At 38.4% G+C, this 6,210-nt stretch overlaps 2 long non-coding RNA genes across 2 annotated transcripts; one reads left to right on the forward strand and one right to left on the reverse strand.

Moving 5' to 3' along the window:
* Positions 1-1,435: 1,435 nt before the first annotated feature.
* On the reverse strand, positions 1,436-3,650 carry LOC112456516. The gene is made up of 4 exons (XR_003040977.1): positions 3,415-3,650; positions 3,085-3,251; positions 2,519-2,839; positions 1,436-2,427 (listed from the first exon to the last, which is right to left on the reverse strand). It is a non-coding gene; the product is annotated as an uncharacterized LOC112456516 (long non-coding RNA).
* Positions 3,651-3,726: 76 nt separating this feature from the next.
* On the forward strand, positions 3,727-4,885 carry LOC112456515. Its single transcript, XR_003040976.1, has 3 exons — positions 3,727-4,037; positions 4,115-4,484; positions 4,570-4,885. It is a non-coding gene; the product is annotated as an uncharacterized LOC112456515 (long non-coding RNA).
* Positions 4,886-6,210: the final 1,325 nt, after the last annotated feature.

The following is a 6,210-nucleotide window of genomic DNA, read 5'->3' on the forward strand; positions in this document are numbered from 1 at the left end:
AGTCCGATGCACCTAAAATACCGATCAGATTATCAAAGATTGGTATTTGGATGACGAGGACGATGATGATGATGACGAAGGAGGTAATCTTACTATAGTGGATAGTTCGAAAGACGAAATCGAGCCTATCGAGAAGACGCAAAACCTTGTTATCAAGGAGTTCCAGCCTGCGACATCCGTGTCCAACGTACCCCAACCGGCCGCTATTTTGGACAAATTAGGTGACCTGAGCAAAATTGATATCAATGCCGAAGTATCCAAATTGCTTTCTACTCTGAAGGCTCAGAGCTCCGCGACCAACAAGATGCAAGCAAACTCGAATCAAGACGCGTCGAAAGCTAAATCGGCGCAAGATCCGAAGACGGATAGCGAGACGTCGTCGAGTCCGAGGCGATTACCAGAAATTGTAATTTATTGCAAAATAAACGCATCTTCTCATAATTTTCGGTAAGTTTTATATACAGTTTAGGTGTAAAAATTTATTATTGAAACATTCTCTTGATTTCTCGTTATCAAGGAGGAGTTCCAGCCTGCGATATCCGTGTCCAACGTACCCCAGCCGGCCGCTATTGTGAACAAATTAGGTGAACTGAGCAAAATTGATATCAGTGCCGAAGTATCCGAAGACAGTGCATCTGTCGAACTTCGTTATCTGTCCAGTTTTTAATTTTTATCGACAATAATAAGTTTTGATAATATGTTTTATTATTAATTAATATAAATAAACATTGTTATTGTCAGTCGAATTACTCTTTCACCTGTCAGTTACTTTGTATATGTATATTCGTGATTTTTACTAGTAATAATTTCCACGAATTTAAATTCTTAGGTATCAGCGCAACCGTCAAATTACATAATTAAGTTTTAATCTATCAATTAATGACAATCAAGTTTTTAATAATTAATACCAAATTTCATATTTGCGCGAACATATTGTATCAATAATATATATATATATATAAATTTTTATTTGTATAAATACAATTTTAACCTAGCGACTTAAATTAATGCATTTTCGTCGTTCGTTTTGTCAACTTCAATAACGTGTCAAGTTTTATTGCCTGGTGATCTTTCGAAAACGATAAGTTCGAAGCGTCTTTTATTAATTTGAATCAAGCAGTTGCAGAGCATTTGAATTCTAAAAAAGATGGTGCACAAATGCAGAATAATCCAGACACTTCATTTTGCACTTCAAATCTGGTTATGGCGGAATTAGAACAATTGGATGATGATATAAAACAAGTCAAGAAACAAGAAATCATGAAAATTTTGTGGAGAAAGGAAAACCTGTGAGCGAGATGATTTTTGTGATAAAATAAATAATTAGCATTTATTCGTAGATACATATAATACTCATGTCTTAAGATTGTGCGATATTAATTTTAGTAATAACATATATGTGTACTGGTATATAATAATATTAATAATAATAATATTAAAGAAATTTTGTACTATTTATTTTATATTCACATAATAAATACATATTAGCATTACATTTCACAATATGACACGTGTGTAATCAATCGATCAAATGTTTACGTGTAGATAAAGTCTTGATTTTGTCCTCTGTTACATAATCATGCTGCTAATTGACCATTCCATTTAGAGTCATAAAATAATTGCAAAGAGAGTCTTTAATGTGCGTCGCAAATGCACCATTTTCGTTATTTTCAATAATTTCATCATTGTTTTCAAATTGTAAAATATTACCTTCTTTGTTTCTTAAGAAATTGTGCAAACATACAGTTGCCAAAATATATTTATTGATATTTTCAGGAATCGCAGCGATCGGTCTGTTATATATACCCCACTTTTTTGCCAAAATCTCAAATGTATTTTCTATTATACGCCGGGCTCGCGAAAATCTATAATTAAATATGTTTTTGCGTTCCCCCAAATACCGTCCAGCATATGGTCGCATCAAATGCTTTCCAATGGGGAATGCTTCATCCCCAATAAAAAAATAAGGCACTTGTATATCGGTTCCGCTTAAGCAACTGGTTCCTTCTGGAATATCCAGCATCTCATTCGTCACATTCAAGTAGCTATTCCCATAAATTCCCGCATCACTGTTCTTCCCCATTGACTCAATATCCACCAAAGTGAATTGATAATTGTGATCACACACAGCCAAAAGTACGATGCTGTATCGTATGTGATAATTAAAGTACAGCGTACCAGAATTAGGGGGGCATTGAGCATCAACATGTTTTCCATCAATTGCCCCCAAGCAATGTGGAAAATTCCATAATGTCCAAAAACCCTCAGCAATTTGTAAATATTCTTCTCTTGAAGGAGTTCGTTGATAGATAGGACCAAGAAAGTCTTTCAAATACGTCACACGTCTCTTTAATTATTTTATGTACTGTTGATAAACCAACACGATAGGCAAAAGCAACTGCTGGAACTTTGCCTCCAATCAGAAATCTGTAACATCATTATCAATATTATAATATTAATTGCCAAAACTGTTTTTACACATATGTATTGTTAGACTACGAGTAATCCGAACATATACCGCAATGTAAAAGCAACTCTTTGCTCTGGTTCAAGTGCCCGTGGACTTCGTTTCATTAAACTTGGATTAACAATGTTCATCAAGTGCTGGAATGTTGGCAGTGTCATACGTGTATACTTGTGGAACATTTGCTCATCTGTTTTCATCTCCTGAAAAAGATTGTAAAACGCTCCTTGCTGTCTTCTCCTTGTGTTAATTGGTCGTACCCAGACACGCCGACGGCGCGGCGGCGACGATGACGTTCACGGTTTCTACGACGTTGCACCAAAAATGCTCCCATGTTGACCAGAGCAATTAACAACAAATCGAAATCATCCATTTCTGTGAAAAGACAAATGTAATTCAATCTAATGCAGTCTTCTCGAATTAAAATCACATTCAGAATTGTATGAATTAATTGCAAAAACGTTAAAGAATGGCCAAACAGCGCAAACATCAAATATCAAAATAAGTGAAAAATATTCAATGATACATACAAATAATAAAGTATTATTCGAGAAAATTAACCAAATCAAGAAAATGTTTTAACAATGAATTTTTACACCTAAACTGTATATGAAACTTACCGAAAATTATGAGAAAATGCGTTTATTTTGCAATAAATTACAATTTCTGGTGATCGCCTCGGACTCGACGACGTCTCGCTATCCGTCTTCGGATCTTGCGCCGATTTAGCTTTCGACGCGTCTTGATTCGAGTTTGCTTGCGTCTTGTTAGTCGCGGAGCTCTGAGCCTTCAAAGTAGAAAGCAATTTGGATACTTCGGCACACAAAATCAAATTAACCTCAAAACACTATGTTTACGAAACTGAGACAATTCACACTAATATAATTATATACGGTCATTGTCAGATCGTATTTTCATTACGTTGATAATTAAATAATGAGAATACTTACGTGTTAATCAATATAAATCCGTTCTTTGTTCTTAATCACTTTTCTTTAGGACCGGCTACAATGAGAATGTATGTGCCTATGCCCGTGGCTATGCATTATGTATTTTTATGTAGATTGAAAATCCAGAAGCCATGGGCAGAATACAGAAACCATAGCGCATGCGCTATGATATCTGCCATTCTGCCATAGGCAGATAAAGTAATACCACAGCGCATGCGCTATGGCTTCTGCATTCTGCCTATGGCTCCTGTAATTTTATGTGCTTCCACCTTAAGGGTGCCGTCCCATGGCGCGTATCGAGATACGCGCGTATCGGGCGTATCGACTCTGCGACCAATCACAGACGATCCGCCGTTTTTGATACGCTTAACAATCTTTTGAACATTGTTTAAGCGGATCGCACACTCACACAGTTCCATCGTAACGTACGTGTGGGTCGAGCCCTCCTTCTTGGGTTCAGGTGTCATATTGAGTGTAGAAAGTGCACTAGTGACACTAGAGCAGTAGAGAAAAGAGAAGAAACGGAGTATTTACATACGAGGTGCGTGCAATTAGGAATTATTGCGATCTAATACACAACAGAATACTCAGGAGAATTTGGACAGTTTCCCGCAAAGCTGATCGTACGTATTCGATCGTACATATGCGTAGTCACGATGATGTTCCAATGAAATCCTGAGTGACACTGTTTTGTGTTTAGGTTAACCCGAATCGAAGGCCGACACAAGCAGGATTGTCAGATTCTCGAGGAAGGGTCGCGTGTTCATCGGACTGAGACACTATACGACCAACGCTATCCGGTCCGACGCATCTATGCCCGTAGTACATGCGGTTAAGGCGAAGAGACGCTCGGAATTGAAGACTTTACTTTTGCTGGCCGCCCCCGCTTGCTCTCTTTGTGATATTTCTCATAGGCGGTGTGAGCAACTTTGGCAGAGTTTGTCTAATGTCGACGGCGGAACACAAAATCACGCAGTCCCTTAGGAAACAGGCGTACGCCGCTATCCTTCAACAGGAAACGGCAATGTTTGACAGAGAAAGTACGGGAGAACTAGTCGGGAGATTGAGCGGTACGTTTCACGCTTTTAATCAGATATAACGCATCATTAAGGCATCGAAATCTATCATTTTGATTTCATTATCCTTTTTTTCAAGAAGATACACAACTTATTAGCTCCGCTGTCACGTCCAATGTATCAGATGATTTGCGCTCTGCTATTATGGCCATTACAGGAATGTCCATGATGTTTTATGTCGCCGTCGCTAGCATAATATCGATTAATGAAAGTAATTTGGTTCATAAAGGTGTGAGTGAGATTGATTTCTTTCTCGGCGCTGTAAATGAACGCTCGTCCGCACTTTTTCTGTATATTTCGTGTTGTGATACTATTCGCTGTAAAACGTATTCTCAATCAGTGATATATATTGTAATGATTACTTGTAATAAAAATAAATCTGATTAACTGAGTTATTGTCACTGATTCACTCTTCGCAAATTTATTACTGCTATCTTATTTGTTACTATCTACATATTTGTTATTCTAGACTATACTGGCTTCTTTGTTAATTAAACGCCATATCAGGTATATAAGCATTAATTATAACACAATTTTGAATAAATATATTTAATACAACTCAATTTGTGCGCAGGCATAGAAAATAAGAGAAAATAATGACATTAAAAGTAATGTGATGCTAATATAAAAATCTAGAACAAAGTAGAAAATGAATTACAGTAGACGATAAAAATATATTTTGAAATAACGTTGTTGAAAAAAAGGCTAACATAATACTAAGATAATATATTATTATAAATTTAATTAATAATTAATTACGAAAACAAGTTTTAGACACGAGAATATAAATGATTATACTCCTCGAATGGGGGGAAGAGGGCAAAGCTCAAAGATCACCGGCGTATTTGACTCGGAGTAGGGATCTTGATCTCGACACTGCCGTACACCGATGTCACGCAAAAGTCACAAAAATTTTTCGACAAACGCAAGCGAGGTGATCCTCTTCGAGGAGAAAACGAGGGCGATCTGGATCTGAAACGTAAATCGACATGGTGACACTGTTCTCGGAGTAACGTAGGTGATTTGGATCTAGATTAAGCGGTGGCGAATACCTTGGCGATGACCTTGGCGATCTTGATCTCGACACTGCCGTACACCGATGTCACGCAAAAGTCACAAAAATTCTTCGGCGAATGCAAGCGAAATGATCCTCTTCGAGGAGAAAACGAGGGCGATCTGGATCTGAAATGTAAATCGACGTGGTGACACTGTTCTCGGGGTAATCTAGGTGATTTGGATCTAGATTAAGCGGTGGCGAATACCTTGGCGATCTCGATCTCAACATAGATTTTTTGCCGTACAACTGGCTTCACTTTGGAGGTTATGACGTTTGCCCTTTTAGGTGCATGCGTCACAAGCGTGTTTGTGTGCGTGTGTTCAGTACGCGTCGCCAAACGGTCCTACCGTCCCATGGAGCGGATAAAGCGGAAGCGTAACCAGCGGATCGTCAATCACGGATCCGTTTCAACGGAATCTTTGAAAGGGCTCTATCGGAAAGATTCTGTGATTGGCGATCCGCTGGTCCGCTTACGCTTAATCTGATGAAATCCGCTCCATGGGACGTTTAGGAGCAAATTTCGGCGTACCAAAATCGGCGGATCGTCTGTGATTGGCCGCAGACTTCGATACGCCCGATACGCGCGTATCGCAATACGCGCCATGGGACGGCACCCTTAGAGTTGACTTCGGGTTACTGTCGTTTATGGACGACGAAAGTAAC

Source organism: Temnothorax curvispinosus, unplaced genomic scaffold (genome assembly GCF_003070985.1).
Source record: "Temnothorax curvispinosus isolate PA1 unplaced genomic scaffold, ASM307098v1 QBEX01006920.1, whole genome shotgun sequence".
Taxonomy (NCBI): domain Eukaryota; kingdom Metazoa; phylum Arthropoda; class Insecta; order Hymenoptera; family Formicidae; genus Temnothorax; species Temnothorax curvispinosus.